We start from the raw sequence: 14150 nt of genomic DNA, 5'->3' as shown, positions 1-14150 counted from the left end.
GTCCCCCCTCCGTTGTGAAAGTACTAAGGAGTCACCTGCCAAAATGATGAAAAACTTAAGATCAATGTCCATTATTGTATCGAATCATTACCAACAAAAAGTGCATGATATTTATTCTGTACCTTGTAGCCTCAATGAGTCGCTCAGCTGCACTCCGTATAGTGGATGATTATATGTCATCCTAATACGAGTGGCACGCTTTTCATTTAAGTGGAGTGCCTCACTCAAAAGGTTAATGAAGTGTGTAAACCCACATTTTGTAGAGTTGATGCATCATTACCGTTCACACTCATATATGTTGGAGGTTGGATGCTTGGTGGGTGCCGAATAAACACCCCAACAATTAACACTACTACCTGCACACTCATGACATACACCTCGTTTGTTTGAAAAATGATTTAGAGTTTTCTTTTAAATTCCTAATACTAGACGAAAAGAAAGTGGTGCTTCATATCTCTTCAAAATCTATCTTGTCAAAGTGATGGTAACTCTCTTGCAACTTAAGATATAAAGTGCGTTGTAGAGCTAGATCACACACTCTTGCTGTCTCCACTATGTCACCAAAATGATCACCGATGCAAGTGGTTACAAAGGTTCCATCCTCTCTTAAGAACTCATTAGCAAGCACACATGCAACCTCAACAAGCTCTTTCTTCCAAATGTTCCAACGAGGGACTAGCAGAGTGTCCTTATCTATAGGCAACCTTGTTGGAAAATCTACCCACACCACTGAACATCCTCCCAAAGATGCGGGTTAGCTTCCTATGTTTCTGTACTTGTTCAAGCCCCCAACAAACTGTAATGCTTGGAAGCCAAGTTAATATAAGAACCTTGTTGGAACTAGAAATACTCATGTATAAAAAACAAGTTGGGGTTTTTATGCACTTACTATGAGATGTTTTTCCCAATTATATTGTCAACTATATCAGTGATGGTTTCCAAAATAGCCATGTGCTTCGGTGATATAATTCGAAACACTTGTATATAAAAACAAAACATGGTTACACGATTAAACACATGCTCTAAAGGAAATGATTACAACAGCTATAAAAGAATGTCAGTAAACGATTACTATTTGGAGGATTGTCTAAACTAGCCGTGTCATTGTCTTTGTCCTCCTCCACCCTCTCATCTTCCCTGTCATCGTCCTCCTCTACCTCATCATCATTCTCCTCATCTTCGCTTACAGCCTTTTTTTCGTGACTTTCTTCTTTTTTGGGGGACCAATTCTCTCCACAGTTGACTTGCCACCTTTTGTTCGTGCCAAGATTAGTTGCACCTTTGTCTTTGTTGCGCCCAGCGGCTCAGTTTGGCGATAGAGGGTACAGTCAAACCACTTCCCATGTCGTGAGTACCACCTCGATATTGCATGTGTGAAGGTGGTGGGTTGAAACGACTAGAATAATTGTTACCAAGATCAAGAATACAAAGCTTAAAAGGGTGGCTGATCACTATTATAGAAAGTTAGCAGGGTTGCAAGGAAGGTTGCACGCTAGTTGATAGCACCCAGTAGTGTGAGAAGTAAAACATGGTCATAGTCCTTAGGAAGTAGTAGTCTCTGTGTCGAGCAGTTGCTCTCTTTAATGATCCTACAATGATTCTAGAAGCAATACAACAAACAAAGAGCAATGTTGCCATTCATTATGTCTCCGTGTTACTCTCCGTAATGTGTTGAATAAGAATGATGTATCTCTATTTTAATAAACATGCTGTGCACTAGAGAGAGAGTGAGATAGTAATGTAACAAAGTGAGAGCAGAGTGAGAGTGTGTGGAGTTCTAAAGTGGAGCAGAGTTCTAAGTGTCCCCACAATGACCACTCTAGGGATGGCGTTTGAATTCAGAAGATCTGGCAAGTGGCTACATGCCTCCCACGGCATTTCTTGACTGGTTTGTTACTTTAGACTGATGTCTTGCCATTTTTCCAAGAGGAAAATCGATGAGAAACACTTGACGATCCTACTGGGGAACTCTACCATAACTCTGCCATAAAACTTCCTGCTGAGGGAAATCAGTGAGAAACACCGACGAAAACTTCTACAACCCCACACGAGCAAGAGGGAGTGTCATTTCAAGCACAATTTGGACCAAGAAAAGGAGTGCCAAGAGCTAGAAGCTGTGCACAGTCCACGTCCAGAAAGCCCAAAAAGGGTGGAGCAACAAAACTAGGCAGAACAATCACAACAACAAAACCCTCTAAAAAAGGTTCAAGGGAGCCATGGCATCATTAGCCAAAAAATTCTCGGTGTTCTTAGGAGAGAAAGGGGAAGATGCAAATCTGCATGTAAGGAGGTTTGAGCAATACTGGAAAGTGGCTAGACCTTGGGATGTGGAAGAACCAGAGCTGAGTGAAATCCGTAGAGATGCTTTCATGAACACCTTCAAAGATAGAGCCGCGCGGAGTGGGTGTCAAGATACCAGGACAACCATTTCCAAACTTATGAAGAGGTAATGAGACTGCTTTTCTGGGGAGATTACGCAAGATAAAGTATGCAACTCAACTCTGTGATCAAATGAGAGAACTCCGACAAGAAGACATGGATGTAGAGGCCTATGCAACAAAACTATTGAGCTTAAGGCAAAGAGTAGCGAAACAAACCCGACCCTCAATCCAAATAGTTGCAAATTGGTTTGTCCACCAAGGACTTAAGCCAAACATCCATGCAGCAGTCAGCACAATGCAGGCAGAAACTGAAGAGAAGTTTGAGGAACTAGTCGGGCTGGCCAAAATGGCAGAAAAAAGAAATCAAGAAAGAAGACAAAAGAGAAAGCCCAAGAAAAGTGTCACAACTGAGGAGGATAATTCAAGTGACACCTCATAGAACACTCCAGTTGGCAGTAAAGAAAAGGAAGGACAAAAAGAAGAAAACTGCAAGAGCATAAGTGAGCCCAGGAGAACTTGTGCTACAGGTGAAGCAATTGATGCAAGAGATGAAAAAGAGCAAAAGCTCAGAATTCCATAAAAATGTGTTCTTCTCTCAATGCAAACAGGAATGCCACCTCAAGGAGGAATGCATAATGCCACCAACGTGTACCAACTATAACAGTATAATCATAATACATGGAACTTGTTAAAAACCTAAGATCTCTCTAGATAATTGTTATGAATAAACATGCATAAATCAGGCATAAACTCAACCACCCAACCACCCCCGAGCCCAAGGGATGCACACATGAATTATAAATGAAATACATCATACCTCTACCTTGATGTCCCATACCATCAAGAGGTATAACTCCAATCCAATAGCATGTAGCTATAGTGTGAAATGGTAGATGAGTAGATATGAACTTCTACACAAGAGAGCATAACATAGCCTGGGCCTCATAAGCCCAAGCCTCCCTTGAGTGAGCCCCATGCTCCTATTATATAGGAGGGCCCTCAAGTGACTCTTGACTTTCCATTTCCCATGTGTGACCCTTGGATGCCTGACCCTAACCTTAACCCTTAAGGTTAGTCCTAACCCATGCTCCACTAGAGCTTGTTCCCATGCTCCCATGCTCACAAGCCTAATGTGGGTTAGCCTCCTAGTATATGCACACATAATGTGTATATAACATAGCATATAACATAATGTGTACATATAACATACTTCCCCTCTCTCAAAACATTGCACTCTTGCAATGAAAAGAAGGAGAACTGCACTGAATAATCTCAACCGACTCCCAAGTCGAATCCTCTATTTCCCTATCTTTCCACCTAATCTTAACCTCAAGGATTAGTCAACTACAAAGTTTTCTTTCCCTGAATTCAAGTACCTTATCAGGTTCATGTGGAACATAGGATAATTCTTCGACTTCAACGAGTTCTTGAGGAGTATCTGTGTTATCCTCACCTCCCAGTTTTCCTTTTAATCTATTGATATGAAAGACTGGATGAACTCTAACATGTGGAGGTAGTTTTAATTCATACGCAACCGTGCCAATCCAATGTATAACTCGAAATGGACCACAATATCTAGGAGATAAATTCGAGCATTTTTCCATCGACAAAGTCTGAGAATCTTTAGGAACATTAAAATAAACCAACGCTCCTGGTTCAAAAGACCGAGATGAGCATCCCCTATCAGCATAAAACCGTGCCCTATCATGAGCACTCCTGATAGAATCCCGAGCTTCGGTCATTATTTCCTACATATCACGCAAGAAATCCCTCGATGCATCAAGCCCGATGTCCTTATTAAGACCGACATCAATAGGTGCCCTCGGTTGATACCCATACATAAGTATGCACGGACTAAAACCAATAGCCGTATATTTAAAATTGTTATAGGCAAATTCCATCATTGGAAGATATTTTTTCCAATATCATGATTTTCTAGAGACATATGCACGAAGCATATACACTATAATTTGATTCATACGCTCTGTTTGCCCATCAGACTGTCGATGATCAGAGCAATTCACATTCAAAGTAACTTCCTCGTTTTGTAAACCATTCGGAATAAAGTAGGAAAAACATGGCATTATAACAGTAGAAACCAGGGTGATACCACCCATACATCATTAGAAAAGAAATTGAATTATTGGCACCTTTCTAATGATAACTACCCAAAACACAATAAAGTTAGGGTAGAAAAATAACTCACCTAGATATATAAGCAACTAGGTATCCGAGTTGGAATATGTACAAGAGTACAAGAAATATACTCTAAAATTACGTGCAAAAAACGAAGGCAAATGCTACCTTCAAAGCACATGTAATTATTCAAAAGATCAAAATATCCTTATAAAACCATGGATAAAAGCATATAAGCTCCTCGAATCCATAAAGATCATAGTTGATCATAAAAATCAATGCATACCATCTAATGGACATTAATCATGCCAAAAGAAGCATTAAAATTGGTGGCCAACTCATCAATTCAGAGTATATGAACATTGTGGTGTCGTTCAAGCAAAACTCCAAAGTAAGCAAGTGAAACACATGTGTAGCACTCAATAAAAACCCCCTAGACACAAGTGATCTAGGCAGAACCTGATGAGTTCATATAAAACTTGAAAAACATCCAATAAAAATCCACCAAAACAAACCGATCAACTGACCCATGATAGAATTTGTCTTAGGCTTAAGAAATTAAGCACAAACCACACTTAAACAAGTGCAAAATAAGTTATCATGGAAAAGTGTCAAAGGTGAAACACACTTTGAACGTAAATTATAGCCATCAAAATAAATTAAGGAACATGTCCAAGAAGAATGACTAAACAATGGTAAAAAATCATGAATACATCGTTTAGAATTAATCCAAACACAAATATCTACTAATACGAGATACAATCGTATTAATAATATGCGAATAACCCGTATCATCTAATGTTAACACACGAGAAAACGTACTTCAACATTAAATAATCCTCGAAAATATTAAATTCTCGAGAAAAAGAATTATCATGATTTTTTTCTAATTTTCCCTAATTTTTAAGGACCTCAAACTATAATAATTTTGAATTCCACCAAACATATCTTATGGCATTCCAAACCTATATTTTTTGAGAATATTTTTAGCAATTAATTTTGCCAAAATACCATTGATATTTTAAAAATACCAATTTTTAGGATTTCTAAAAATAATTTCTAGAAATTTCCTAATTTTTCCTGAGAATCTCATCGTTCACGCAATTTCCAATTCCGCTCGACAATTCTCAAATCCAATGAAAATTTACAATTTTAATGGATTTTTCTAATTTTTTGGGTCAAATTATATATTTTAAAAGGAATTTAAATGGTCACGAGCGCCCGAATGGACACACCACATGCCAAACACCAACCCCACATTTTCCCGAAATTTAAAATAACCTTTGTCTAATTTTCCACTAAATTTTAAGAATTTTTTGAAATTTTTAATCAACCTTGAACGCATTAGAATACGAACGGTCAAAAAATTTCCAAATTCCAACGGTTTTCCTGGAATACGGAAAGCCAAAAGTTTTGGGAAAATGAAAAGACAAAAAAAATCGGAATGTGAAAGGTCAAAGGTTTCCGGAATACGGAAGTTCAAAAGTTTTTCCGGAATTTGGAAAGCCAAAAGATTTCGAGAAAACGGAAAGCCAAAGGTTTTCTGGAAGATGAAAAGCCAAAAAGTTTCAAGAAGAAATTTCCGAAAAATTTTCAGAGATTTTTTCCTCAAATCCCGAAATTTCTCACTATTTTTCAGGCTTTTTTTGGGAATATTATCAAAAGCCCTTTTTTAAATAATAAAAAACTTATTTTTTTAATAAAAATAAAAATAAGCTCAATTAAGCTTATGTAAAAGTTTTGATTTTTTTAGGGGGGGCGTTTTTCACCAAGCGGGCTGCAGCGCAGTCCCCCCCCCCCCCTCGCGTGGCGCCTGATGGAATTGAGGGAGAGGTAATTCTCCCTCTCCCCTCTCTCCCCTCCTTCTCCATCCAATACTCCTTCCTCCTCTCCCCTCCAATAGAGGTAATTCTCCCTCTCCCCTCCTTCTCCATCCAATACTCCTTCCTCCTCTCCCCTCTCTCCTCTTTTAATTGTTAACAGGTGATTAACTTTAATCTTTTGATTAAAGTTTTTAATTAAACTTCACTTAATCATAATTAACATTAATTATGATTAATGTTTTAAAAAAATCATTTTTAAGAGAATTTCTCACAGAAAAAAGAAGGAAAAATCAGTTTTGAGAGGCGGAGAGAGTCCCACGCACACGGGAGAGCATTTCATGCATCAACACGCTGTCCCCTATTGAATTTCAATAGAAAAGCAACAGAAATTTGATCGCATTCCCGCGGAAAAAACCTGCAAAAATGTATAAAAATACATTTTTAATCATAAAAATGCTCAAAAAATTCCTAAAAAATCAGAAAAAAATTTCTAAAAAAATCCAAGAATTTAGGGAATCCATTCTACCAAAAATATTCACAATAAAATATGTGGTATTTTTGTAAAAAATTTTATTAATTCTTGATTTAAACCATAAAAAACAGAGAAAAATAGCATTAAACTCACGGAATTCCCCCGCAACGTTGATTCGTCCATTGAATTGTAGTAACACACGTTCCAATCACCATATCGATGATCCACGTGCAATTCATCTCAACACAAATCAACAAAATAATATTTTTATTAGTAAATATTAAAATTTACTAAAAGAAATTAACAACAATTAAATAGAGATTGCTCTGATACCACTGTTAAAACCCTAAGATCTCTCTAGATAATTGTTATGCATAAACATGCATAAATCAGGCATAAACTCAACCACCCAACCACCCCCGAGGGATGCACACATGAATTATAAATGAAATACATCATACCTCTACCTTGATGTCGCATACCATCAAGAGGTATAACTCCAATCCAATAGCATGTAGCTATAGTGTGAAATGGTAGATGAGTAGATATGAACCTCTACACAGGAGAGCATAACATAGCCTTGGCCTCATAGGCCCAAGGCTCCAAGCCTCCCTTGAGTGAGCCCCATGCTCCTATTATATAGGAGGGCCCTCAAGTGACTCTTGACTTTCCATTTTCCATGTGTGACCCTTGGATGCCTGACCCTAACCTTAACCCTTAAGGTTAGTCCTAACCCATGCTCCACTAGAGCTTGTTCCCATGCTACCATGCTCACAAGCCTAATGTGGTTTAGCCTCCTAGTATATGCACACATAATGTGTATATAACATAATGTGATACCAAGTGCTTGCTCATCTTTTGCTTGAAGTGTAGCTGTTGTAGCTCTTGTAACTGCAGCAGAAACACCTGCTTCATCTTCACCTTGATTTGTGAGATCCCTGTCCCTACCACGCAATGGATTCGGGGTGCTAGCAGCGGAAGTAGCACTTCTTGCGCGGGGCAGGATCCCACACTCGGGGCCTCGCCCATGGATATCCGGACAAGAGACTAATCCGTCGGTTTTTCCAAAAATGAACCCGGAAAAACTTCCTTTGCCCGGAAAGCACGGGCGATTCCACCAGGATAACTTTTTACTCTAACGTAGTCAAGACCATTACTGATCAAGCTGATCCGACTGCACCTATAAAGATACTCGATCAGATCAAGGAAGAAACTTGCACTTGGATCATTGTGATCAATGCTTTTTTCCCCATCAAGAGGCACAGCCATTGATTCCTATCCATAGAACAATTACTGTCCGGGATTTACTTTATCTATCGTAATAACAGAAATTGAGTCTCGATTTACGGATCCATCAGCCCAGCCTAACCCCATCCAATCCCATGGGTTAGCCAACCACCCAGCCACTGTAGTGATGGGATCCAATTAGGAATTTGGTTAGGTTTTGTCCCGGGTACCAGGGAAAAGAGTTCCCAGGCCCCCTAGTCGGAAGTTCATACAAACATAAAACTAGTCACACCACTTACACACCCAATATGAAATTGCCTTTTTCTCAGCATCAACTAACTTTAAAACAATCCTTTAATGAAACCATTATGTCACTGATGACAATCCTCGAAATCTCTGGCTGAATCCATATTTCCAATCATTCATTCATCGGTGTACTTATGGCATCATTGGCAACCAGAACGCTCACCACCTGTCACTCAGGGGCCTTTTCAATAGTTCCTAGCTCATAGTACCTGGCAATATCTTCACATATAAAAATCATGATGGAATCCTTGTTGAAGATCAGCAAGATCAATCAACAGATCCATATAAGAGAGCCATGGACTCATCCGTTGAGGACCAGCAAGGTCAATCAACCAGATCCATGCCCGGTTTCAGAAAACAACTCTTACTCCTTGTTCCAATATCTTCCACGATGCACGTGTGGGTATCTTTGGCGACCTAGAGCCCGAGCACCGTATGGTCAGCACCCTCTAGGATTCTTCGCAGGTCACCTAACGCTTCACTCATAGGCCGCTTCCTTGTTGGTCCCTCATTCACCATACCGGAAGCTCACCATTTAAATCGAACCGAGGCTGGTCAAGACCTCGGCCGACCTTGCTACGCGAGATGTCCTTCATTGACTCTCCGTCACAACAGTTGCAACTTTATCAAGTAGGTCTTCACGACCTTAATCACAAGATGGTCAAAATGCTTCCCCAGCATTCTTGACATAAAACAGTCATTTACAAATAGGTCACAAATACAATTTCTATATTGAACTCTCGTCTGTCCACATTAATCCACGTTAATCCATACTATTTAATCCAATTCCAATTCATATGTGTATCCATTCTTGACCAGATACATCATTTTCTATCCCATCACATCGGATTCATTCACTTCACATAACATCCATTCACTTCACATAACATCCATTCACATTCATATTTGCATTCATTATTCCACACACATATCCACATTCGTACATCTACATTCACATCTACATTTATACATCCATTTTCACATCCACATTCATACATCCACATCCAAATCCACATTCATAAATCTACATCCACATCTACATTCATAGATCCACATTCACATTCACATCCATACATCCATATCCACATTCCACATCCTCATTCCTCATTCACATTCACATACATCCACATCCACATTCCATATCTACATCCATATCCCCATTCACACATCCACATTCATATTCACATACATCCACATTCACATTCTCATCCATACATCTATATCCACATTCCACATCTACATCATTTCTTTCACATACATATAACTACATCTATTCTTTCACATACATATAACTACATCTATTCTTTCACATACATACATCTCCATCTATTCCTCGTTCATTTTCATCTAATTGATTCGTTTCGCATCCTCATATCTATTTATAGAATATAAGAGAATTCTTATTTTTGATATAAGATGTCTCTACGCATTTATTTATGCATAAATTTCATTTTAAGGAGACTAACACTTTCGAAATAAAAATCAATCTTTTATGCATCTTCCTATGCATAAATTCATTTTAAATGAGAATGACACTTTTGAATAGAAAATCAAATCTTTAATGCATCTTCCTATGTATAAAATCAAAATTGACGAAAATAACTCTTTTGAACTAAAAATAGATTTCTTTATGCATCTTTCTATGCATAAAATCAAAATTGATGAAAATAACTCTTTTGAACTAAAAATAGATTTCTTTATGCATCTTTCTATGCAAAAAAATCAAATTTGATGAGAATAACACTTTTGGATTAAAATAAATTCTTTATGCATTTTTCCATGCATAGATCTAATTTAGTAGGAATTACACTTTTAGAATAAAAGAATTTTTCTTATGCATCCTATTTATTGATAAAATCATTTATGAAGAAAATCACACTTTTAATATAAAAATTATCTTTTATGCACCCATTTATGCATAAAAATCATCTATGATAAAAGTAACACTTTTATATAAAGAAATAATCTTTTGTGCATACTTTTATGCATGAAAATCAATTATGATAAAAGTAACACTTTTAAAAATATTCCTTTATGCATAAAAATCTATTTTGATGAAAGTAACACTTTTATAATAAAAGAAAATTATTACTTTATGCATAAAATCTATTTTGATGAAAGTAACACTTTCATAATAAAAAAAAACATTCTTTTATGCAAAAAAATCTATTTTGATGAAAGTAACACTTTCATAATAAAAGAAAAACATTCTTTTATGCATAAAATCTATTTTGATGAAAGTAACACTTTCATAATAAAATAAAATTATTCCTTTATGCCTAAAAATCTATTTTGATGAAAGTAACACTTTCATAATAAAAGAAAATTATTCCTTTATGCATAAAATCTATTTTGATGAAAGTAACACTTTCATAATAAAAGAAAATTATTCCTTTATGCATAAAAATAATAATAAATATGCATCATCTATGCATGAAAATGACACTTTTAGAGTGTAGAATTGATAGGAATTACTCTTTTAGCATAATAAAAGATAATACTTATTTCTAAAAAAATTCGCCAGAACCTCCTTTGTATGGCTGACCATCTTTCAAATTTTCCTACTTAATTTGTCTTAAAGATTAACTCTTAATTGATTTAAAGTAATCTAGACTAATCAAAATTTACTTATAAAAGAGAAAATATTATAAAAAGTTTAATTCCAATAATTATCACTTTAACTAGGATAAAGAAGGGTTGATTCTAAGAAGAGAGAGGGGAAAAGCCTTTCGATCAAGGCATAGCTTCCATTTATCACTTCAAACAATCATAAACATTAGAAAAACATAAAATCAATAAATAAAATTACAAGAATCTCTACTTACATAGTTTCTTGGAGCTTTCCTTTGGCTTGATGGTTGGCCACCAATCTTTGGAAGAGGTAAATGTCAAAAACTAGTGAATTATTAATAAATTCACAGTTCTTGGCTTGGGAGGAGCAGAGTAACAGTGCATAAAACACTATTGAGTTTCAACAAAGGGGAAGGCTTCTATTTATAGGAAAAATTGAGCTCCTAACCAAACAAACTGATTCTAGAATTTTCCAACTCAGTATGGTCAATTTTTGACCATACTGAGCTCCTAACCAAACAAACTGATTCTAGAATTTTCCAACTCAGTATGGTCAATTTTTAACCATTTTTAGGTCAGTTGAGCTAACTTTTTGGAACTAGACTTGAATTAGGAGAGAGGAGAGATGAAATATCTCAATTTTTGAAGATTTAAAAGTCAATTGCACATGTGAAGTAGGCGCCTCATTTATGAGGGGGAAATCCCCAAGCAGAGGTGTCGGAATCTTACATGATTTGCCAGGTATGAAACCCAGTTCCGTTGAATTTGTCGGGGAATTTGGAGCTCATGATGATGCAATATGATGCTTGATGTTGATAACTTGCTCATATAGATGATTTAAGCCCAAATAATAATAATAACATCAATATAGATCAAAATAATAATCACCATGTTGTTTGAGCAAAAGAGACAGAAAACAGGCTACTGGAAAACAGCTCCGTATAGCAGCTCTTGTGGACCAATTGCTTCAAGATTTGGTATGCTGAATCCTCACATGATACCTTGAAGCACCTAAGAGGAATTAGGCTAATTCGTAAAGACGACGCTGAATGAACCGGATTAGCAGAAAACGGCATGTTTGGATGGCGATGAGAAATTCGTGAGGAAGCGATGAAATTCGCCTGCTGCAATCTCCGTTTTAGGACATGCGTGGGAGCAAAGCAAGAGGCCTATAGCAAAAGATTGGGGTATAATCACCTCAGATGCAAGCATGGAGGCAATCTATAGCATGTGGTTCAAACAGAGAAAAACTAGCTATGGTGATTAAGAGAAAAATTAGGATTTTTGCTAATAAACTAAACCTAATTGGGTCATGCTCTGATACCAAATGTTGGATATGATAATTCAACTATGAAGATTGATTAAAACATACTCAAGGTGGATCAAAGCTTGTACAAAACATCATGAATATGAGGGACAAAAACTAGTATATGTAGAAAATTGCATTGAGATTAACACAAGAAGACACTAATTATGATTAGGCATGAACCAAACTTACATAATCATTTGATCACGACTTGTACCTTATTTAGAGACTCCTCTACCCTATTTTTAGTTGCATGAGTTGCATGAACCATATGCACCAACCATTTGTAGGCTTTACACCAACCATTGACCACTAGCCTAACAACCACACATTAAATTGGACTAAGGAGTTGGGATTACATTTATCCAACAAGAATAAAGGGTAGCATGAGAAGATCTAGGAAGTGTGGAGATATTTTGGGAGAGGTGGAGAGAATCAAGCAAAAGAGGTGGAGTGAATCAAGGAGAAATCAGTGGGATTAGATGCTTGGATGTAAACTCTATAAATTGAGGCATTGGCCTAATGAGAATTTGCTGGTTTTTTATTATCCATGCCTACATTAAGCTATTTGTTAATTACTCACTAATCATGTCTTGATTATTATCTAATCACTTTGTTAATGATGTTGATTCTAGCATTTGATCCACCATAGCTCATCACATTGCTGTAATTTTAACAATATAGGTAACATAAGTGTGGTCGTACGATTGTAGGATGTGCAAAAGGAGTACTTGCACCATCATTTTTTTCAACAAGGTCCCATGCTACTAGGAAGACTAGTTAAATAATGTGGTTTTGTAAATAATGACATCATGCATACACATGGCTGTGGATAAGAACATTGACCATCCCCCACACAATGTGCCTACTATATGGCACATTGTAAATAATGACATCATGCATACACATGGCTGTGGATAAGAACATTGACCATCCCCCACACAGTGTGCCTACTATATGGCCAGTGGTGGCTGAAGGCACAAATTTGATAGTTGAGGAGGTCAACGCATTGGTGCTTTGCAAGCTATAACTTACAGAGTAAGCCATTGGGAAGGGAGCAACGAAATCCATTGAGCTCAAGTCAACTAGAAGTGCCTAAAGAGAAAAACACATTCATAAATGATATGTCACGAGATGGTCGTTGCACAAGGTACCGAAAAGACATTTCAAAAGAAGCTGCAAAAAGGATCAAGAAAGCATTAGATATTAATGCACAGAGTGATTAGTTGTATTGCTTAATGTCAAAATCGAGTTATATACAAGAAGTTGTATTCACACTTGTTCGGCCAAGACTAAAATTAGTCCTTAGCAACTAGTCTAGGTTCTAAAAGATGTACATATAGTCCTAGACTTCCACATAAACGAAGAAGTAGTAGAGTTATAGATGAATTTCTTTTGTGCACACATTGATGGACTAGTCATAGGTGTCATGCCCAAAGGCACCATAATAGTCACTGAGGATACCCGAAATAGCCCTAAAACAACTCAACCACCAGCTCCCATAAGGGGTCCACCAGCTCAAAATAGGCCGGCCAACTGTAGGGGTGATGAGGGGTAGCAGCATGTGGAGGCCGTGTACAACATCTAGCTGCTAATGACATGGTAGTAGCCGTATAGGTCCCCTAGATGAAGTAGTTGGAAAAGGATATTGGGAGTTCATTATAAGAAGGAGAGCCAAAGCTTCCTGACGAGAATCCCACTCCACAATTGGTAGATGTTTTAAAAGCATGGAATGAGAGGACCAGCAATGTTATGTATTGGCTCTCTATTAGTGTAATAGATTCTATGATTGGCCATATATAAGATGCAGGGACACCTAAAGACGTGTGGGATACCTTGGTTAAGTTATATAGCACAAGTACCAAGGGGTCACAAAGAAAGATACAAATTGTTGAAGGTATAGGGAGAGGTTTTTACGGAGCAAATCA

The sequence above is a fragment of the Cibotium barometz genome, chromosome 41, assembly GCF_041138505.1.
Source record: "Cibotium barometz isolate CiBa-2024 chromosome 41, ASM4113850v1, whole genome shotgun sequence".
Classification (NCBI taxonomy): Eukaryota; Viridiplantae; Streptophyta; class Polypodiopsida; order Cyatheales; family Cibotiaceae; genus Cibotium; species Cibotium barometz.
The sequence above is the reverse complement of the archived record's forward strand: the minus strand, read 5'-3'. Positions refer to the sequence as shown.